The sequence below is a fragment of the Oncorhynchus masou genome, chromosome 6 (genome assembly GCF_036934945.1).
Source record: "Oncorhynchus masou masou isolate Uvic2021 chromosome 6, UVic_Omas_1.1, whole genome shotgun sequence".
Taxonomy (NCBI): Eukaryota; Metazoa; Chordata; class Actinopteri; order Salmoniformes; family Salmonidae; genus Oncorhynchus; species Oncorhynchus masou.
In genome coordinates, this window is record NC_088217.1 from 37,012,011 (window position 1) to 37,036,231 (window position 24,221).

The window sequence follows — 24,221 nt, forward strand, 5'->3', positions numbered from 1 at the left end:
GGGGAGAGAGGTGAGACAGCAGGATGCACATTGGCTTCCTGACACTCTGAAAAGGGGGAAGGTTACTTAGTAAATATTGATCTATGAAAAAATTAGGAGGGGGGTGGTGTGGCTGCCCAACCTAACGGACAGAAAACTGCAATGTGGACTGACACACCATGCTTCCCTAAACTGGAAACTATGACTCAATCAGATTTCTGAGAAAACAAATCATTTCAACAAGATAAATAGCATCTGTTGTAAAGTATATTCTTATTGATATTACTAATGGTCTTCCTAACATCTGTCTTGTGCCTGGAATATCAGGTTGAACAGTGTGAAAAGGCAAAGGGAGAAGGAGAGAGAGAGCTCAAGAAAAGAGAGAAAAAGCGTGAGAGTGAGAAATAGAGAGAGAGAGAGAGAGAGAAAGAGGGAGAGAAAAAGAGAGGGACAAAGATATAAAGTGGGTGTGAGAGAGAGCGAGAGAGCAGACTTACACAGACTGGAGGGGCCCCTGTGTGCAATCACTTTTATGGCCTAAGCAATGAAAACCATCTGCATCAAACACACTTGCTACTTTTGCTGAGACCACAATTAAAACACATACGCACACACTTATGCCACCCATCCATCCACACACACACACACACACACACACACGCCTTCATGCTTAAAAAAACAAAAAGACTACCCCTGGAACCTCCTCCCATAGGTTGGTTTGACCTGGGCTTTGGCACACACTCAGAAAAATACACACACAAAACACCCGCCCATCTCTTTGGCATGTGGTGTGAATTATTCCTCACACACGCTTTGTATCGGCTCAAGCAGAAGTGTGTGTGTGTGTGTGTGTGTGTGTCTGCGTATGTGTGTGTGTGTCTGCGTGTGTGTGTGTGTGTGTGTGTGTGTGTGTGTGTGTTAGCCCTAGCAGATATGTCTGGAAACAATGAGGGACAATTTTGTCAAAATTACCATCCTTATTACCACTATATTAAAGAGGCATTTATGGCTTTCACAAACACTACTACCATGCAGAGGTGATGCCTGTCTCCTCTAACTCTCCTCACTCTGTGTGTGTGTGTGTGTGTGTGTGTGTGTGTGTGTGTGTGTGTGTGTGTCCTGCACTAGGTGATGACTGTCTATTCTCATATCCTAAAGTGAGAGCAGTTTGAGTCAAAATAGTACAAAAACTTATTTGGTAAACTTTTATTTTGAACACTGTGATACTGGCAACCCTTCTTCGTTTGATGTAAAATGGGGCAGAATGCAATAGTTCACAACTTAGAAAGGAGCTCACTCTCCGTCCTGGCCGGACACCCCTTTTCCTCTTATCCCCTGCCTTTCTCTCTCTCTCGCTGACCCCAGCAAGCACTTGCATTGTAGAATAAACCCCCTCTCTCTAACCCCTGTGGGTCTTGTGGGGCGCGCTGCACCTTTAAAAAATATGAGGGAGTCCTGAGAGGAAGGCCCAACAACAGAGTCTTTGTGCTACCGCTGAGCACACACACACACACACACACACACACACACACACACACACACACACACACACACACACACACACACACACACACACACACACACACACACACACACACACACTCCACTGGTGTCAGACAGGTTTTATTAGAGGAGAGGAGGGAGGGAGGGAGGGAGGGGGGGAGGGAGGTCACAGCTCAGCTTGGAGACCTGAGTCTATCGTGTGTGTGTGTTCTTCTGACTTGTCAACGCCCCCCGTTAATCATCGCCCCTGACACAGATTTTAATAACAGTGCATTTTTTAATTCAGCAGGGTCACACACGCAAACACACACACACCAGAGGGACGTTTGTTCTCCCCTTTAACACGCTTCACGAAAATGGCTGACAACTATGTTTCTTTTCTTTGAGTGGGGAGAGAGAGGGGGAGAGAGAGGGGGAGGGAGGACGAGAGAGAGGGGGAGAAAGGACGAGAGAGAGGGGAGGAGGATGAGAGAGCGGGGAGGAAGGACGAGAGAGAGGGGGAGGGAGGACGAGAGAGAGGGGAGGGAGGAAGGACGAGAGGGGAGGGAGGACAAGAAAGAGGGGGAGGGAGGATGAGAGATGGGGGAGGAAGGACGAGAGATGGGGAGGGAGGACGAGAGAGAGGGAAAGGAGGACGAGAGAGAGGGGGAGGAAGGACGGGAGAGGGGGGAGGAGGACGAAAGAAAGGACGAGAGAGAGGGGAGGGAGGACGAGAGATGGGGGAGGAAGGACGAGAGATGGGGGAGGAAGGACGAGAGAGAGGATGAGAGAGAGGGGGAGGAAGGACGAGAGAGGGCGGAGGGAGGACGAGAGAGGGGGAGGGAGGACGAGAGAGAGGGGGAGGGAGGATGAGAGAGAGGGGGAGGGAGGATGAGAGAGAGGGGGAGGGAGGATGAGAGAGAGGGGGAGGGAGGATGAGAGAGAGGGAAGGGAGGATGAGAGAGAGGGGGAGGGAGGACAAGAGAGAGGAGGAGGGAGGAGGAGAGAGAGGGGGAGGGAGGATGAGAGAGCGGGAGGACGAGAGAGAGGGGGAGGGAGGACGAGAGAGAGGGGGAAGGAGGATGAGATAGAGGGGGAAGGAGGATGAGAGAGAGGGGGAAGGAGTGGAGTGAGCACGAGAGAGAGGTGGAGGAAGATGGGAAGGAGGATGAGAGAGAGGGGGAGGGAGGACAAAGGGGAGGGGTTAGCTAAAGGGCCCATTAGAAGAAAAGGAGGGGGAATTAATTTAGTATATGCACAGTGGCCCTGATGTATGAGTGAGTGAGTGAGTGAGTGAGTGAGTGAGTGAGTGAGTGAGTGAGTGAGTGAGTGAGTGTGTGTGTGTGTGTGTGCAGGCATGTGTGTATGTGTGTGTGTGTGTGTTTGTTCATGCACACAAGTGTGTGTGAGTGTGTGAAAGCACTTCTAAGAGAGTGGATTTCATTCCTCTACCCGTTACTCTCACGTAAGATAACAAATATGCATCAACAAACAGAGCTCGGACAGACCTCTCCATGAATGCCTCTCCCAGGCTTTGTGCGCGTGTGTGTGTGTGTGTGTGTGTGTGTGTGTGTGTGTGTGTGTGTGTGTGTGTGTGTGTGTGTGTGTGTGTGTGTGTGTGTGTGTGTGTGTGTTTGGCTCAGGTTTCTAAAGCAAACAGGTCTGCTGTGATGAATCTGGTCTCTAATCCGGCTGTGTTTGGGCGAGACGGAGAGAGAGAACGTAGGAGCAGCAGAGAAATATAAACAGAGGCAGGGAGGCAGGTAGGGAGGCAGGGAGGGAGGCAGGCAGGCAGGCAGGGAGGGAGGGAGGGAGGCAGGGAGGGAGGGAGGGAGGGAGGGAGGGAGGGAGGGAGGCAGGCAGGCAGGCAGGCAGGCAGGCAGGCAGGCAGGCAGGCAGGGAGGGAGGGAGGGAGGCAGGCAGGCAGGCAGGCAGGCAGGCAGGCAGGCAGGCAGGGAGGGAGGGAGGGAGCGTAGGAGCAACGGAGAAATATAAACAGAGGCAGGGAGGGAGGGAGGGAGACAGGTGGGTACCATATGTTGAAGTAATCCATCAGGACAGACTGAGGTCCATTGTTGACGGCCAAAACAACCCAGTCTCCCTTGCCTCCCCCTATCCTCTCCCAGCCCCCCACACCCATCCATAGAAAAACAGCCCCATGGCTGGCCTGTCATTGGGGTTGTCCGGAGAGAGGAGGGGGAGGGAGACTTCAGACCCACCCTGTCTCCCCCAAACTCCACCCCGTCCTCCCCCAGTCCCTCCTTAACTCCCCCGTCTCCCCCATCCCACGGCAGTCTACTACCTGGGTTCTCTTGCTCTCTCTCTGTTCCTCTGTTTACTCAGACTGAGTGCAGGACAGAGAAAAGAAGAGAGAGAAAAAAGTGGGCTGACATTGAAAAGATGTAACATGAAGCAGCAACCAGTGTGTCAGTCATCCCAGGGGTTTGGCAACATAACCACACCTGGGTTTACGCACGCGCACACACACACTCACACTCACACACACACACACACACACACACACACACACACACACACACACACACACACACACACACACACACACACACACACACACACACAGAGGGAGGGAGGCAGCGGGTTTGATTACTGAGGGGGTGACAGTTAGTGGGATTGCTTTATGACTTTGGGGCATATCTAAGTGAAGGCTTGGTTTCAGCCTCGGTCGCTTCTGATGTATCGCATGCATCACTGTCACTCATCACACAAACCATTCTCTCTCCCTTTCTCTCTCTCCTTCTCTCTCTCATTCTCTCCACCACCCAACTCATGAAACATGCACCCAATTCTCACTTTGCGCCAAAATGCCTTTCCTCAACATGAAAGCGGTCAATGTCAGCTTCTATCTCTGTGACTGCAGAGAAGCCTCTGTAAATTAGTCTAGCCAGCTATATAAACGTATAGTAATCACGGTCGAATTACCGACCCCATTGATTTTGTTAGTCACTCTAACTCAGATATCATACTCAAAACTGTAAATACCCCAAATATATACGATGACCCACAAAAGGCTAGGGCTGCCTCTGACTGCAGCCACTGAGACCACTCCTGATGAGTTCAGATGTCTTGTGGCCCCCACCCCCATCAAAGTTGCCCATCCCTGGTCTAGACTAAAACAGATACAGCCTAGACGTACACTAAACTAGATCAGCTACATCCCTGTGTAATAATGCTGGGATTCCTTGAATACAGCTGGTCACCAAATGAACTTGGGCATGTCTCTCTGTCTATAGTTAGGGGATAGGGGAACTGATTGGAGTACTAAGGAGGAATAAGGAAGGCTTGGAGGGGGTCAAGGTTTTCTCATCTCTGGGTAAAGGGATAAGGGACACAAGGACTGAGGGGGGCGGTTTTGGGAGCAATCTCTCATTAAAAGGCTGCTAAACGGGCTAACTTTACTATGACCGCCCTCCTATGCTCTCATTACTCTGGTAAAGCCTGCTAAATGGAGGCCAATTTCACAGTGGGTTACACATAAACTCCACTCTGACCAGAGTCCTTAGTTTCTTCATCTCTCTCTTCACCTCTTCCTCTCATTCTGGTTTTAATTTGTCTCTTCCTGCCTTCTCCTCCAATCCCAGCTTCTCTCTCTCTCTTGTACATTTGTGTAGTTATTGGTCAGAACTAGCAGAGGCTAAGCAGACAAAATCTATACCTATATAATAGGTGTACTAAAACTATAGCTCATAGCTTAAAATGGGCAGACTACCCTGAGCTGGAATTATGAGCCTCCTTCAAAAACACCATCCAGCCGCCGTTCAAATCAGCGATTTAATGTAATGTTTTCATATAGAGGTGCGTTCGAGAGGTTTTAAACGGCTGCAGCAGGCCACTCATGGCCCAACCTGCCCATTAAAGAACGCAAAGGCTGTGTTCAGAGCCAACAAAATAAAAAAGTCACAAACTCCAAAAGATCTTCAAAATATGCTGTAATGTTTGAAAACCCTTAGCGTTTTAATATTTTTTTTTTCACATCCTATTTTTCACAAAAGACCTGTTCTGACTCCCGAGACCCTGCCGTGCTCCAGATGTGCGCTCCTCACCTCCAAGTCACACAAAACGTTTCTTGTTCAATGAGGAAACCACAGTGCACAGCGTCCAACTGCTATAATACTCAAATGTAGAAATTGAATCAAAAGAGCAGAAATATGATCATAAAAATGAGCTGAATGACAAAAAGTGTGTAGTTGTGTAGTCTACCTAGCCTAGGCAGCCAATAGTTGCCTCTAGATCTGCACTATCATCTAGGATTGATGTGCATTCCCACCACCATTTTGGGATTTTGGAAAATGTAGGATGTTGCACATCGCATTCAGCCAAAGGTGTGCAACATCCTATGTTGTCCGAAAATCAGAAAATTGTGGTGGAAAATTGTATTTTACTAAGACAGTACACATTTATTTTTAAGGGGGAGAGGCTTGCCAACCTAGTTACCTGATTGCCAGTCCACGCTTTATGTACGTGCCAGTCCACCGGGGACACATAGTGTATTACCGGGAACGCACACCAATCCTAGACGATAGCGCAGGTCAAGCGGCCACTATCAGCTGCCTAGGCTACAGCATACCAGAGAGAACACAACTCACCCAGCTGCCTAGGCTACAGCATACCAGAGAGGACACAACTCACCCAGCTGCCTAGGCTACAGCATACCAGAGATAACACAACTCACCTAGCTGCCTAGGCTAAAGCATACCAGAGAGAACACAACTCACCCAGCTGCCTAGGCTACAGCATACCAGAGAGGACACAACTCACCCAGCTGCCTAGGCTACAGCATACCAGAGATAACACAACTCACCTAGCTGCCTAGGCTACAGCATACCAGAGAGGACACAACTCACCCAGCTGCCTAGGCTACAGCATACCAGAGAGGACACAACACACCCAGCTGCATAGGCTACAGCATACCAGAGAGGACACAACTCACCCAGCTGCCTAGGCTACAGCATACCAGAGAGGACAAAACTCACCCAGCTGCCTAGGCTACAGCATATTAGAGAGGACACAACTCACCCAGCTGCCTAGGCTACAGCATACCAGAGAGAACACAACTCACCCAGCTGCCTAGGCTACAGCATACCAGAGAGGACACAACACACCCAGCTGCCTAGGCTACAGCATACCAGAGAGGACACAACTCACCCAGCTGCCTAGGCTACAGCATACCAGAGAGAACACAACTCACCCAGCTGCCTAGGCTACAGCATACCAGAGAGGACACAACTCACCCAGCTGCCTAGGCTACAGCATACCAGAGAGGACACAACTCACCCAGCTGCCTAGGCTACAGCATACCAGAGAGGACACAACTCACCCAGCTGCCTAGGCTACAGCATATTAGAGAGGACAAAACACACCCAGCTGCCTAGGCTACAGCATACCAGAGAGGACACAACTCACCCAGCTGCCTAGGCTACAGCACACCAGAGAGGACACAACTCACCCAGCTGCCTAGGCTACAGCACACCAGAGAGGACACAACTCACCCAGCTGCCTATGCTACAGCATTCCAGAGAGGACACAACTCACCCAGCTGCCTAGGCTACAGCATACCAGAGAGGACACAACTCACCCAGCTGCCTAGGCTACAGCATACCAGAGAGGACACAACTCACCCAGCTGCCTAGGCTACAGCACACCAGAGAGGACACAACTCACCCAGCTGCCTAGGCTACAGCATACCAGAGAGAACACAACTCACCCAGCTGCCTAGGCTACAGCATACCAGAGAGGACACAACACACCCAGCTGCCTAGGCTACAGCATACCAGAGAGGACACAACTCACCCAGCTGCCTAGGCTACAGCATACCAGAGAGGACACAACTCACCCAGCTGCCTAGGCTACAGCATACCAGAGAGGACACAACTCACCCAGCTGCCTAGGCTACAGCATACCAGAGAAGACACAACTCACCCAGCTGCCTAGGCTACAGCATACCAGAGAGGACACAACTCACCCAGCTGCCTAGGCTACAGCATACCAGAGAGGACACAACTCACCCGGCTGCCTAGGCTACAGCATACCAGAGAGGACACAACTCACCGGGCTGCCTAGGCTACAGCATACCAGAGAGGACACAACTCACCCAGCTGCCTAGGCTACAGCATACCAGAGAGGACACAACTCACCCAGCTGCCTAGGCTACAGCATACCAGAGAGGACACAACTCACCCAGCTGCCTAGGCTACAGCATACCAGAGAGGACACAACACACCCAGCTGCCTAGGCTACAGCATACCAGAGAGGACACAACACACCCAGCTGCCTAGGCTACAGCATACCAGAGAGGACACAACACACCCAGCTGCCTAGGCTACGGCATATCAGAGAGGACACCACACACCCAGCTGCCTAGGCTACGGCATATCAGAGAGGACACAACTCACCCAGCTGCCTAGGCTACGGCATACCAGAGAGGACACAACACACCCAGCTGCATAGGCTACAGCATACCAGAGAGGACACAACACACCCAGCTGCTTAGGCTACAGCATACCAGAGAGGACTCAACTCACCCAGCTGCCTAGGATACAGCATACCAGAGAGGACACAATACACCCAGCTGCCTAGGATACAGCATACCAGAGAGGACACAATACACCCAGCTGCCTAGGATACAGCATACCAAAGAGGACACAACACACCCAGCTGCCTAGGCTACAGCATACCAGAGAGGACACAACTCACACCCAGCTGCGTAGGCTACAGCATACCAGAGAAGACACAACACACCCAGCTGCCTAGGCTACAGCATACCAGAGAGGACACAACTCACACCCAGCTGCCTAGGATACAGCATACCAGAGAGGACACAACTCACACCCAGCTGCCTAGGATACAGCATACCAGAGAGGACACAACACACCCAGCTGCCTAGGCTACAGCATACCAGAGAGGACACAACTCACCCAGCTGCTTAGGCTACAGCATACCAGAGAGGACACAACTCACCCAGCTGCCTAGGATACAGCATACCAGAGAGGACACAACTCACCCAGCTGCCTAGGCTACAGCATACCAGAGAGGACACAACTCACACCCAGCTGCCTAGGATACAGCATACCAGAGAGGACACAACTCACACCCAGCTGCCTAAGATACAGCATACCAGAGAGAACACAACACACCCAGCTGCATAGGCTACAGCATACCAGAGAGGACACAACACACCCAGCTGCCTAGGCTACAGCATACCAGAGAGGACACAACTCACACCCAGCTGCCTAGGATACAGCATACCAGAGAGGACACAACTCACACCCAGCTGCCTAGGATACAGCATACCAGAGAGAACACAACACACCCAGCTGCATAGGCTACAGCATACCAGAGAGGACACAACACACCCAGCTGCCTAGGCTACAGCATACCAGAGAGGACACAACTCACACCCAGCTGCCTAAGATACAGCATACCAGAGAGAACACAACACACCCAGCTGCATAGGCTACAGCATACCAGAGAGGACACAACACACCCAGCTGCCTAGGCTACAGCATACCAGAGAGGACACAACTCACACCCAGCTGCCTAGGATACAGCATACCAGAGAGAACACAACACACCCAGCTGCCTAGGATACAGCATACCAGAGAGAACACAACACACCCAGCTGCATAGGCTACAGCATACCAGAGAGGACACAACACACCCAGCTGCCTAGGCTACAGCATACCAGAGAGGACACAACTCACCCAGCTGCCTAGGATACAGCATACCAGAGAGGACACAACACACCCAGCTGCCTAGGCTACAGCATACCAGAGAGGACACAACTCACCCAGCTGCCTAGGCTACAGCATACCAGAGAGGACACAACTCACCCAGCTGCCTAGGCTACAGCATACCAGAGAGGACACAACTCACCCAGCTGCCTAGGCTACAGCATACCAGAGAGGACACAACTCACCCAGCTGTCTAGGCTACAGCATACCAGAGAGGACACAACTCACCCAGCTGCCTAGGCTACAGCATACCAGAGAGGACACAACTCACCCAGCTGCCTAGGCTACAGCATACCAGAGAGGACACAACTCACCCAGCTGCCTAGGCTACAGCATACCAGAGAGGACACAACACACCCAGCTGCCTAGGCTACAGCATACCAGAGAGGACACAACTCACCCAGCTGCCTAGGCTACAGCATACCAGAGAGGACACAACTCACCCAGCTGTCTAGGCTACAGCATACCAGAGAGGACACAACTCACCCAGCTGCTGATTGGGGTTTCCAAACATCCACATTTGATTTTGATTGTTCAGGTTCATCCAAAGAAATAGTCTTGGTAGTTTTGCTTATTAAAACAGTCAGTGTGTTTGGTCATTTTTACATGAACAGGGTACTTTCCTAAAGGAGATCATTTAGAGAAGCGGGAGAAGCTCTCCAAGAGGTCTAAACCCTTTCAGGGATCAAATCCAAAGCTGCATAATAGTTATTGGCTGAATGTCATGCTAATTTATAAATATAAATATTGATATAGTATTAGCTCAAAACATTTTCAATCAGCAAAACTGACAAGTTAACCTTTAACTGCAGTGGCTAAGTCAGGGTCAGTCTTAAACAAAAGTATCCACCTCACACACATGGTTATGGGCTCACAAAAAGAAGACATCTGTATCATGTCAGATATAGAGTTGAAATGCGTTCAATTATTTGTTTGCATACCAATATCACACATTATATATATCACAGAAGACTGAACTACAACAAAACCGTTTGACTTTCGCCCCCTCAAAAAAGAGGTGTATTAATTATGAAATGATGAAATATATTTGTTTTAAATAGCATCCCTTGTGTGTACGTTCTGTAATACTGTTAACCCTGTATGGTACAGAAATGGTATGATGGTATGAAAATCTGGATACCGTCCAACCACAATTGACGCACGCAAAAAACGCACACACACACACAGGCACACACACACACGCACACACACACACAGGGTAGAGAGGGGGGAAAAGAAGGAATTATGGAAATTGAGGGATAGAAGGAGAGGGAGAAAAGGGGAGAGAGAGGGAGAAAAGGGGAGGGAGAGGGAGAAAAGGGGAGTGAGAGGGAGAAATGGGGAGGGAGAAAAGGGGAGGGAGAAAAGGGGAGGGAGGGGGAGAAAAGGGGAGGGAGGGGGAGAAAAGGGGAGGGAGAAAAGGGGAGAGAGAGGGAGAAAAGGGGAGGGAGAGGGAGAAATGGGGAGGGAGAAAAGGGGGGGGAGGGGGAGAAAGGGGAGGGAGGGGGAGAAAAGGGGAGGGAGGGGGAGAAAAGGGGAGGGAGGGGGAGAAAAGGGGAGAGAGAGGGAGAAATGGGGAGGGAGAAAAGGGGAGGGAGGGGGAGAAAAGGGGAGAGAGAGGGAGAAGCCTTTTTGTCGGTGTTTGTAGAGATAGTGAATGCTTAGGCAGCACTTGAGGGCAGAAAGAGAAGGAATGAGACACACACACTAACAACTCATCTTAGAGAAGTAATCTCAGATAGATCCAGCTCTAAGAGACCCAGCTCCTGAGTTCTCATCAGCACAGATATGGATAAAACATGTAAAATACATGTGTTCATCCAAAAAATTGAATCGAATCAATTCATTCCCTTAATCAAACTGAATCGTCTCAGAAAAAAAACATATCGTTCCTGTATGGTATCGAGCCAATTCATCTAGAGGGGAATCGGATCGTTCATGAAAGGAGAGATGCACATCTAGAAAATACTATGAAGATGCACATGGAGAGATTAAGAACTGTGGACAAAAAAGGAATGAAGGGAGAGAGGGAAAGAGAGAGAGGAAAGAGGAGCAAGAGAGAGGGGAAAGGGAGAGAGGAGAGAGTGGAGAGAGAGTGAGTGAGGGAAGAGAGAGAGAGGAGAGAGAAAGAGTTTGAGAGAGAGAGAGAGAGAGAGAGAGGGGGAAAAGGGAGAGAGGAGAGAGTGGAGAGAGAGTGAGTGAGGGAAAGAGAGAGAGAGAGGAGAGAGAAAGAGTTTGAGAGAGAGAGAGAGAGAGAGAGAGAGAGAGAGGGTGAAAGCGAGAGAGAGAGAGAGTGGAGAGAGAGTGAGTGAGGGAAAGAGAGAGAGAGAGGAGAGAGAAAGAGTTTGAGAGAGAGAGAGAGAGAGAGAGAGAGAGAGGGGAAAAGGGAGAGAGGAGAGAGTGGAGAGAGAGTGAGTGAGGGAAAGAGAGAGAGAGAGGAGAGAGAAAGAGTTTGAGAGAGAGAGAGAGAGAGAGAGAGGGTGAAAGCGAGAGAGAGAGAGAGGGGGAAAGATAGAGAGAGAGGAGAGAAAGAGGGCGAGAGAGAGAAGGGGGGGAGAGGGGGAAAGAGAGAGAGATGGGGAAATAGAGAGGGGTGGAAAAGAAAGAAAGAGAGAGAGAAGAGATAAGAGATACTGGGTGAAATTCTACAGTGCGCCATCACAGCAGCAAGATTTGGGACCTGTTGCCAAAAGAAAAGGGAAGAACAAACACCATTGTAAATACAACCCATAATTATGCTTATTAATTTTCCTTAACCATTTGTACATTTTTGTACATGTTACCACATATATATATATATATTTAAAATATGACATTTCTAATGTCTATTGTTTTGAAACTTCTGTATGTGTAATGTTTACTGTTCATTTTTATTGTTTATTTCACTTTTGTATATTATCTACCTCACTTGCTTTGGCAATGTTAACATATGTTTCCCATGCCAATAAAGCCCCTTGAATTGAATTGATAAGGGGAAATAGGGGGGTGAGAGCGCAAGAGAGAGAGAGAGAGAGAGAGAGAGGGAGAGAGAGCTCAGTCCAGCTGATTAATTGATGGCAAAAAACACTGCTGCAGTTCGCCTACACACACACACACACACACACACACACACACAGCAGTTTCCCTGCGGTTTACTAGAACACAGCTCGTTTGGCAGGGGAGGAAGGTGTCACTCCAGACAGACCCAAACCATAGCGGAAAACACACAAGCATGCACATACACATTTTCTCTCTCTTCCCATTGTAATGTTTGACTCAGTTCTAGTGTCAAGCTCTAGAGGGGACAGGAGTAATGACTGAGGTCTAAGGTCTTAGTTGGATGACCTCCAGGGCTAAGGGGGTCCTGGCTCCTCCAGCCCAGCCAAGGCTCCTCCTCAGTGGGGAGAGAGTGCAGGGCGGGCCCCTGATGAGAATAGCACTAGCCTGGCAACCAGGCCCACATATGGAACACATTGTACTGCTGTTATTAATAACCAAGAAATCTAACTAATAACGTTGGCTGGACGCTGCCAAACCCAAACTCAGGAGACAGTGGGAAAACACATACACACCTATACAAAGAAACACATACTCACACACACTCAAAGAAATACACACACACACACTAGAGCATATTGGTTAAACAGAGGAACACACACACACACACACACTGGTTAAACAGAGGAACACTTTTGTAGCCAGTGTCTTGGAAATGTATTACTCCAGCATGCCTGTTTAACCAGAAATAAAAAACCTTTCATGTTTTTGGTTCAGAGTTACACCTGGTAGTGGCTTTAGATGGAGGAAGTGTGTGTGTGTGTGTGTGTGTGTGTGTGTGTGTGTGTGTGTGTGTGTGTGTGTGTGTGTGTGTGTGTGTGTGTGTGTGTGTGTGTGTGTGTGTGTGTGTGTGTGTGTGTCTGTAATGGTGACATGCTGAGGATGTGTTGAGGCAGGCCAGCAAATAATAACTTCAACAATAAAAATGTGATAAAAGTCTGAAATGGGCTTTAACTTCCCTTATGGATGCCAGGTGGGCTATTGCTCATGTTCAGTGTGTATGAGAGAGAGAGAGAGAGAGAGAGAGAGAGAGAGAGAGAGAGAGAGAGAGAGAGAGAGAGAGAGAGAGAGAGAGAGAGAGAGAGAGACAGAGACAGAGACAGAGAGAGACAGAGACAGAGACAGAGACAGAGAGAGACAGAGACAGAGAGACAGAGAGAGAGAGAGACAGAGAGAGTGCGTGTGTGTGTGTGACAGGGTGCATGGATGGATTGTGTGATTTAGGAAGATAATAAATCCTCCTGGAGGAAACAGTGACATCACAGCCTGCACTGTGGAGCCACGTCTCTCTGAGGGGACACGCACACGGACGCACACAGACACACATACAAAGTCCTCCCTCTCTCCAGGGCTGGGGAAAAGGGACCTCATCACAGCATCCTCCTCTCCCTGGGATGAGGAGGAGAGAGGAAAGAGAGAGAGGCTGCATTCCTCCTCCCCTGTGCCTTCTCCCTGTTGACTTTCATCTGTCTTTAAGATGGCTCACACAAAGAGCCAAACCAGGCAAGCTAATTAGCAACACTTAAAAAGGCCTCGGCAGCCATGTGTGTGTGTGTGTGTGTGTATGTATGTGTGTGTGTGTGTGCACCCCCATGCCCTCCACTGTTTCCAGGGAAACTATGTTGAGAGTAGCGCTGTGAGTATTGCACTTTTTTTCTTTCCTCCCTCTTCACTTTTTCTCGTTCTCTCTCTCTTTCTGTTGAAGTCTCTATTCTCTAAGCCTGGAGTGGAACTGGGGGCCAGATTAAGGGAGAACAGAAGAGGAAGAAAGAGAGAGAAAGAGAGGCAGAAAGAGAAAGAGAGCGAGTGAAGGAGGGAGGGAGGGAGGGAGGGAGGGAGGGAGGGAGGGAGGGAGGGAGGGAGGGAGGGAGGGAGGGAGGGAGGGAGGGAGGGAGGGAAAGGAAAAGGAGTTCCCCCTGCTCCATGACTGGCCAGCCCTTGGTGCTGTGGTGCATTGTGGGTCCAGAACTATGGAAAGGACACCAGAGATCCCTTATTGCTGGAAGTGTCTACACCCCCCCCCCGACTAACATTGCGACAGTACACGCACACACACACACACACCACACGCCAATTAGTGTCAATTATGGCCACCGCTTCCTGACGTGGACAGTAGCTAATAGGAAATGAGCGCAACCAACGGTGATCACCCAACTGTCATTCCCTCCTCCCTTCTCGGCGTCCTCACTTTCTGTCGCTCCCTCTTTTTCCTTCCCTTCCCTTCTCTCCCTGACCCTGCTTTCTTGTACTTTCATTCACCCTGTCTCAGGTCTCAGCAGCGTATGTCTCATAGCCCTAACCCCAGAGGGAGCATTGAGCTCTGCTCACCCACATCACCCTGCCTACTGACCTCATCAACTCTGACCCACGACACGTCACTAACACTCTGACCCTAGCTTTGTATGTGTGTGTGTGTGTGTGTGTGTGTGTGTGTGTGTGTGTGTGTGCATGCATGTGCTCGTGTTTGTGAGTATGTGTGTCTGCTGATCCCACCACAAGGCAACTTCAGAAAGAGCCTCTATCATCACCATGACAATGGCCTTTGAACCTTAGTGTGAGTGTCAACAATCAACTGCCTCTCGCCCTGAGCAAGGGGAAAACGCTTACTCAACAGCTTGTGTGTGTTTGTGTGTCATATTTACCAGCCTGTGTGTACATGCCTGCCCAACAAGTCCATGGCAACAAGGGCTTCTACCCAAACAGGTCCATGGTAATAAGGCCTTCTCTTTCTCTATCCTCCCCTTTTTCTCTGTCTCTACATCACTCTCTGCTGGGCTTTTCTTTCTTCCCTGTGATCCTCTCAGAGTGTAAGTCATTCATCCATGGCTGAGTTCAAAAGTCTCCTGATCTGATCTGCCCTTTATTCTACAACTACCTAGACGGCCAGTAGAGAGGTGGGGCTACCTAGACGGCCACTAGAGAGAGGGGGCTACCTAGACGGCCACTAGAGAGAGGGGGCTACCTAGACGGCCACTAGAGAGAGGGGGCTACCTAGACGGCCACTAGAGAGAGGGGGGGCTACCTAGACGGCCACTAGAGAGAGGGGGCTACCTAGACGGCCACTAGAGAGAGGGGCTACCTAGACGGCCACTAGAGAGGTGGGGCTACCTAGACGGCCAGTAGAGAGGTGGGGCTACCTAGACGGCCACTAGAGAGAGGGGGCTACCTAGACGGCCACTAGAGAGAGGGGGGCTACCCACTAGACTACCTAGGCGGCCACTAGAGAGAGGAGGGGCTACCTAGACGGCCACTAGAGAGAGGGGGCTACCTAGACGGCCACTAGAGAGAGGGGGCTACCTAGACGGCCACTAGAGAGAGGGGGCTACCACTAGAGAGAGGGGGCTACCTAGACGGCCACTAGAGAGAGGGGGCTACCTAGACGGCCACTAGAGAGAGGGGGCTACCTAGACGGCCACTAGAGAGGTGGGGCTACCTAGACGGCCACTAGAGAGAGGGGGCTACCTAGACGGCCACTAGAGAGAGGGGGGTCTACCTAGACGGCCACTAGAGAGAGGGGGCTACCTAGACGGCCACTAGAGAGAGGGGCTACCTAGACGGCCACTAGAGAGAGGGGGCTACCTAGACGGCCACTAGAGAGGTGGGGCTACCTAGACGGCCACTAGAGAGAAGGGGCTACCTAGACGGCCACTAGAGAGAGGGGGGGCTACCTAGACGGCCACTAGAGAGGGGGGGGCTACCTAGACGGCCACTAGAGAGAGGGGGCTACCTAGACGTCCACTAGAGAGAGGGGGCTACCTAGACGTCCACTAGAGAGAGGGGGCTACCTAGACGGCCACTAGAGAGAGGGGGCTACCTAGACGGCCACTAGAGAGAGGGGCTACCTAGAGAGGGGGGCGGCCACTAGAGAGGGGGGCTACCTAGACGGCCACTATAGAGAGGGGGCTACCTAGACGGCCACTAGAGAGAGGGGGCTACCTAGACGGCCACTAGAGAGAGGGGGCCTACCTAGACGGCCACTAGAGAGAGGGGGCTACCTAGACGGCCACTAGAGAGAGGGGGCTACCTAGACGGCCACTAGAGAGGGGGCTACCTAGGGGAGAGGGGCTACTACCTAGACGGCCACTGGAGAGAGGGGGGCTACCTAGATGGCCACTAGAGAGAGGGGGCTACCTAGATGGCCACTGGAGAGAGGGGGCTACCTAGACGGCTACTAGAGAGAGGGGGCTACCTAGACGGCCACTAGAGAGAGGGGGCTACCTAGCCGGCCACTAGAGAGAGGGGGCTACCTAGACGGCCACTAGAGAGAGGGGGCTACCTAGCCGGCCACTAGAGAGAGGGGGCTACCTAGACGGCCACTAGAGAGAGGGGGCTGAATGGAGTCAGAGGTCAAATAAAGCCGTGACCACAGAGTTCCAGCTGCAACCCAGAACAGTCGACCACTTTCTGCCATGCCGAGAAGGGATAGAGAAGATAATCAGCTTGGTGGACCTAGGCCACTTGAACCTAGGCTAAGAGAGAGGGGGGGGACAAAGATAAATAAAGGGAGGGAGGGAGAGCGAGAGAGGGAGAAAGTGAGTGAGTGAATGAATGAATGAGAAAGAGAAAAAAGGATGGAGAGAAAAAAAAGAAAAAGAGAGAACAATCACGTTGGAATAAAAAAAGAGGGTGAATGGGATCCTTGGGCTGCTCAAAGGCTCCGTTGGAAAAAGCTGTAAATTCTGTTTATTATCCCCCATAAATATGACATCCCAGCATTCCAGAATTAGGCCTCAATGTGTGAAAAAATCATAAAACAGGAATACGGATTATCAGAGCGAGGAAGGGAAAAAGACAGAGAGCAGGAGAGAGACACGTGGAAGGCATTCATCTCCATGCACGTTTCATCTGAGCAGGAGTGTGTGTGTGTGTGTGTGTGTGTGTGTGTGTGTGTGTGTGTGTGTGTGTGTGTGTGTGTGTGTGTAGGAGTGCATGTGTCTTTAATCCACATTGTCAGTATTACATGATCTTTAAAGAAACCCCCCACTCTGTAATGTCGTTTGTCTCATTTGAGGGCTCCCGAGTGGCACAGCAGTCTAAGGCACTGCATCTCAGTGCAAGAGGCGTCACTACAGACCCTGGTTCCATTCCAGGCTGTATCACAACTGGCCGTGATTGAGAGTCCCAGTGTCATTAGGGTTTGGCCGGGGTAGAATTTGTTGTTAACTGACTTATCTAGTTAAATAAAGGTTAAATAAAAAAACATAAACTTGTGGTTAACTGAATAAACCATTAGTGTGTGTGTTGGCTCTTCCCTAACCAGACCATATAGCAAGTGTATAAATATTTATTCCTAACCCCTAGGCTGTCTGACTGTTCCCTCTCCCCCAAACTCTCAGTTGCACACAACCCCATATCATCATTGATGGAGGCTTCTAAGGCCCAATCCTCATTTGAGATAACGCACATTTTAGCATCAATATCCTATTGACATCCATGCATGATTTGCTCTCAAGTCAAGGGGAGTGCTCAAGTCAGGATTCTGAGTTAGGATTCTGCCCATAGTGGATCAAATATATACAGAAAGTGAAAGGTGAGGATGAAAGGAAGAAAGAAAAAGGAGAGAGTGAGGAGAGGGAGGGAGGAGACAAACAGGGAGAGAAAGAGAGGGGCCCCTTTTAAGAATGCAACAGGAAGTGGGCACTATGGAGGTCCCTTTGTATCGTCGTGGTAACAGCAGTGGGTGTTCTGTGACACTAGGCAACGGTTCCCCCCTCCCCCCTCTCACCTAGACCCCTGTTCCCCCAACCTATGTGACCTCTGGTGACCTGTGGTGACCCCAGACACAAAGTGTGAGGGAAAGGTCAGAGCACGGGAATGCTTTTAGGAGATGACATCACTCCAACACAGACTGGCCCACAATTCACTGCCCAAAAACACACACAGTCACATACGCACAGTCACATACGCACACAGTCATATTCACATACACATACAGTCACATACACACACACGTTCACACCCACGTACACACACAGTCACATACACACACAGTCACATACACACTAACGTTCACACCCAAGCACACACACAGTCACATGCACACACATGCACACACACACACACACTGGTGTTATTGAGGTTTCTATGCTTTGTCAGAATCACCTCTGTCCAATCAGAGAAGAGATATTAGAACTGAGTTTAAACATATGCACACACACCCTTCCCTCCTCTACCCGGCACACTCTGTTCTAGCCAGCCCCCCTTCTCCATCCTCTGTGCCTCAGCCCTGTCCATCCATCCCTCTCTCCCTGACCTGGAAGTGAACCTGAAGAGAGGACACTAGTGTCACTGTGACCTCTAGTCACCTCCAGGACCTGACTCAATTGGCCCAATCACCTCCCATTAAAACCAGATCACAGAATAGCACTATTCACACATACATACAATGCATACAGTACACCCTCACACATACATACAGTACATACAGTACACACACACACACACATACATTACATACAGTACACACACACATACAATACACACACACACAGGATGTGGTAGATGGTAGATGGTTGATGGTAGATGATTGATGGTAGATACTGTGGCTGTATGTTCAACTACAGTGGGGCAAAAAAGTATTTAGTCAGCCACCAATTGTGCAAGTTCTCCCACTTAAAAAGATGAGTAACTTCTTCTTTAAGAGGCTCCTCTGTCCTCCACTCGTTACCTGTATTAATGGCAACTGTTTGAACTTGTTATCAGTATAAAAGACACCTGTCCACAACCTCAAACAGTCACACTACAAACTCCACTATGGCCAAGACCAAAGGGCTGTCAAAGGACATCAGAAACAAAATTGTAGACCTGCACCAGGCTGGGAAGACTGAATCTGCAATAGGTAAGCAGCTTGGTTTGAAGAAATCAACTGTGTGAGCAATTATTAGGAAATGGAAGACATACAAGACCACTGATAATCTCCCTCGATCTGGGGCTCCACGCAAGATCTCACCCCGTAGGGTCAAAATGATCACAAGAACGGTGAGCAAAAATCCCAGAACCACACGGGGGGACCTAGTGAATGACCTGCAGAGAGCTGGGACCAAAGTAACAAAGCCTACCATCAGTAACACACTACGCCGCCAGGGACTCAAATCCTGCAGTGCCAGACATGTCCCCCTGCTTAAGCCAGTACATGTCCAGGCCCATCTGAAGTTTGCTAGAGAGCATTTGGATGATCCAGAAGAAGATTGGTAGAATGTCATATGGTCAGATGAAACCAAAATATAACTTTTTGGTAAAAACTCAACTTGTCGTGTTTGTAGGACAAAGAATGCTGAATTGCATCCAAAGAACACCATACCTACTGTGAAGCATGGGGGTGGAATCATCATGCTTTGGGGCTGTTTATCTGCAAAGGGACCAGGACGACTGATCCGTGTAAAGGAAAGAATGAATGGGGCCATGTATCGTGAGATTTTGAGTGAAAACCTCATTCCATCAGCAAGGGCATTGAAGATGAAACGTGGCTGGGTCTTTCAGCATGACAATGATCCCAAACACACCGCCCGGGCAACGAAGGAGTGGCTTCGTAAGAAGCATTTCAAGGTCCTGGAGTGGCCTAGTCAGTCTCCAGATCTAAACCCCATAGACAATCTCCAAAACAGCTCCAAAACATCACTGCTCTAGAGGAGATCTGCATGGAGGAATGGCCCAAAATACCAGCAACAGTGTGTGAAAACCTTGTGAAGACTTACAGAAAACGTTTGATCTCTGTTATATACCCTTTGCTGGCAATGACAAAGTATTGAGATAAACTTTTGTTATTGACCAAATACTTATTTTCCACCAGAATTTGCAAATAAATTCATAAAAATTCCTACAATGTGATTTTCTGGATTTTTTTTTCTCATTTTGTCTGTCATAGTTGAAGTGTACCTTTGATGAAAATTACAGACCTATCTCGTCTTTTTAAGTGGGAGAACTTGCACAATTGGTGGCTGACTAAATACTTTTTTGCCCCACTGTATATGGAGGAAGAAGGGGGGGAGGAGATAGATTTCCAAACTCAAAGCTTGTTCTGAAACGGTCATTGTTTCACCCAATGTTCCCTTAACTTCCGAGGGCACGAATGACCTAACTTCAATCTGTCTCTGACTCTCTGTCTCGGAGTGTGTGTGTGTGTGTGTGTGTGTGTGTGTGTGTGTGTGTGTGTGTGTGTGTGTGTGTGTGTGTGTGTGTGTGTGTGTGTGTGTGTGTGTGTGTGTGTGTGTGTGTGTACGTCAATTATGCTGACTGTGTTTTAGTCTGAAATGTGAGTCACTCTCTTTTTCCTTCCTTATTTTCGTTTACAGTTGAGTGGCACTCCAAGAGGAAATGGCACTTCAGTGGCAGTGAGCTTCACTTTTCTCTCCCTCGGTCCCCCCTTTCTCTCCCTCCCTCTCTCTTTCATTCTCTCTCTTTCTCTTTCACCCCCTGCACAGTGGGCTGGCAGAGACCCAGGCTTCTGCAGCAGGTGGAATGTCAGAGAGAAAAAGGGGGGAGAGAGAATGAAATGAAGGGGGTAATATAAAAGAGAGGGAGGGATAGAGGTACTGGTGAACACTTAGTGATCAAGCCTACATTAAAAATACTAGACTAAGGGGAAAAAATAAAGGAACGCGAGGGAGACACCTGGTTCTCGTCAGACACACACAAAAACACACGCACACACACACACACCCACACCCATGCATGTGAATAAGTGCACACAGAGGGCTTTGAGTTTTGGAAGGGATTTGTCTGGTGATGTTTGTAACCTGTTATGCACAATTTAACATACAGGCCTGTGGAATCAACCTCCTCTCTCTCCCTCCCTCCTCTCACCCCTCAGAGAAAAAGGGAGCATCATGCTGTCTCTCGAGAGGTCGTCTGGTCAGGGGTAGAAAGTGATAGAGCAAGAAAGAGAGAGAGAAAGAAGAGACTTTTACGTGAAGAACACTTAATAGATTGAGAGTGAAAAAAATAACATGCAGGAATCCTGGCTTTGTGAGAGAGGCTGGGGGCTCCACTTGTGTTCACTCCTGGTTCTTCCTCTCATACGCGCTCTCTTTCTCTCTCGCGCTTTTTTTTCTTGGTATGGGGTACAGCTTGAGTTGTTCCATCTCCCTCTGGTCTCGGGGTGGGGAGGCAGGACTTCCCCCTCTCGCCTCTGTCCTCTCTCTTTTCTCTCGTTCTGTTCTTTCTGGAGAGGCAGACAGGGCACATTCCTCAGGGAGGCCCAGGCGCCCTTTTCTGACACGTCTCAGAAATACACCCCTCCCTACATCCCCCCACCCCCTCTCCCTCTATACCACAGCCTTCCCTCCCTCCACCATTCCCCCATCCATCTCTCTAACCCTCTTACCCACTCCCCTTATGTTACATCTACCTGCCTATAGGGACTCTCTCTTTCTCACACACCCTACACTTCTACACTTTCACTCCTCTCACTACCTAGGGCTGGGTGGTATACAGTATTTCACCTTTTGCCCTTAGAACAGACTTGATTTGTCGGTGCATGGGCTACAAGGTGCCGGAAGCGTTCCATAGGGATGCTGGTCCATGTTGACGCCAATGCTTCCCACAATTGAGTCAGGTTGGCTGGATGTCCTTTGGGTGGTGGACCATTCTGGATACACACAGGAAAATGTTGAGCGTCAAAAACCCAGCAACGTTGCAGTTCTTGACACACTGAAACCGGTGCGCCTGGCACCTACTACCATACCCCGTTCAAAGGCACTTCAATCTTTTGTTTTGCCAATTCACCCTCTGAATTGCACACATACACAATCCATGTCTCAAGGCTTAAAAATCCTTCTTTCACCTGGATTTACTTGGTGAGTCTGTGTCATGGAAAGAGCAGGTGTTCCTGATGTTTTGTAGATGTTTTTGTAGATACCGGTATTTATGGACCAGTTTGGGTTTTTACTGTACCTTTTATAACGGTATTTCAATGTTTGGTTTGTTAATGTGATACACTTCTGCCATTTGTAACGTCCGTTTTTTTTCTCTCTCCGGTCTCCCTCTTTCTTCATGCCACTTTCCACACAGACAAGTAATTAAAATTGAGAAATTAAACACCGGAGTGATAGATGTGCAGAAGATGAATGTGCAAGTAGAGATACTGGGGTGCAAAGGAGAAAAAAAATATGGGGATGAGGTAGTTGGATGGGCTATTTACAGATGGGCTATATACAGGTGCAATGATCGGCAAGCTGCTCTGACAGCTGATACTTAAAGTTAGTGAGGGAGATATGAGCCTCCAGCTTCAGTGATTTTTGCAATCCGTTCCAGTCATTGGCAGCAGAGAACTGGAAGGAAAGGCAGCCAAAGGAGGAATTGGCATTGGGGGTGACCAGTGAAATATACCTTCTGGAGTGTGAGCTACGGATGGGTGCTGCTATGGTGACCAGTGAGATATATCTTCTGGAGCGTGTGCTACGGATGGGTGCTGCTATGGTGACCAGTGTGCTCAGATAAGGGGGACTTTACCTAGCAGAGACTTGTAGATGATCAGGAGCCAGTGGATTTGGCGACAAGTATGAAGCGGGGGCCAGCCAATGAGAGCATATAGGTCGCAGTGGTGGGTAGTAAATGGGGCTTTAGTGACAAAACGGATGGCACTGTGATACACTGCATCCAATTTGCTGAGTAGAGTGTTGGAGGCTATTTTGTAAATGACATTACCAAAGTCAAGGATCGGTAGTATAGTCAGCTTTACGAGGGTATGTTTGGCAGCATGAGTGAAGGATGCTTTGTTGCGAAATAGGAAGCTGATTCTAGATTTAATTTTGGATTGGAGATGCTTAATGTGAGTCTGGAAGGAGAGTTTACAGTCTAACCAGACACCTAGGTATGTGTAGTTGTCCACATACTGTCCACAAGTCAGAACCGTCCAGAGTAGTGATGCTGGACGGGTGGGCAGATGCAGGCAGCGATCGGTTGAAGACAATGCATTTAGTTCTACTTGCATTTAAGAGCAGTTGGAGGCCACGGAAGGAGAGTTGTATGGCATTGAAGCTCATCTGGAGGCTAGTTAACACAGTGTCCAAAGAAAGGCCAGAAGTATACAGAATGGTGTAGTCTGCATAGTGGTGGATCAGAGAATCACCAGCAGCAAGAGCAACATCATTGATGTATACAGAGAAAAGAATTGGCCCAAGAATTGAACCCTGTGGCACCCCCATAGAGACTGGCAGAGGTCCGGACAACAGGCCCTCCGATTTGACACACTGAACTCTGTCTGAGAAGCAGTTGGTGAACCAGGCAAGGCAGTCATTTAGCAACCAAGGCTGTTGAGTCTGCCGATAAGAATGTGGTGATTGACAGAGTCGAAAGTGTTAGCTAGGTCGATGAATATTACTAGTATTGTCTTTTATCGGTGGCGGTTATGATATTGTTTAGGACCTTGAGCGTGGCTGAGGTGCACCCATGACCAGCTCGGAAACCAGATTGCATAGAGGAGAAGGTACGGTGGGATCTGGTCGGTGATCTGTTTGTTAACTTGGCTTTCGAAGACCTTAGAAAGGCAGGGTAGGATAGATATGGCTCTATAACAGTTTGGGTTTAGAGTGTCTCCCCTTTGAAGAGGGGGGTGACTGTGTCAGCTTTCCAATCTTTGGGGGATTTCAGACGATACGAAAGAGAGGTTGAACAGGCTCGTAATAGGGGTTGCAACCATTTCGGCAGATCATTTTAGATAGAGAGGGTCCAGATTGTCTAGCCTGGTGGATTTGAAGGGGTCCAGATTTTGCAACTCTTTCAGAACATCAGCTATCTGGATTTGGGTGAAGGAGAAATGGGGGAGGTTTGGGCGGTTGCTGTGGGGGTGCAGGGCTGTTGACCGGGGTAGGGGTAGCCAGGTAGAAAGCATGGTAAAAATGCCAGGTAAAAATGCTTACTGAAATTCTCAATTATTGTGGATTTATCGGTGGGGGGGGGGGCTCTTATTCTCTATGTACTTTACATTCCCAGAATTTTAGGGAGTTTGTGCTACAGGATGCCAATTTCTGTTTG

At 49.4% G+C, this 24,221-nt stretch overlaps 1 protein-coding gene across 5 annotated transcripts in view; it reads right to left on the reverse strand.

Moving 5' to 3' along the window:
- Positions 1–24,221, reverse strand: part of foxp4 (forkhead box P4) — a 200,783-nt gene that overhangs the window by 89,346 nt on the left and 87,216 nt on the right. The gene's annotated exons all lie outside the window — the stretch shown is intronic.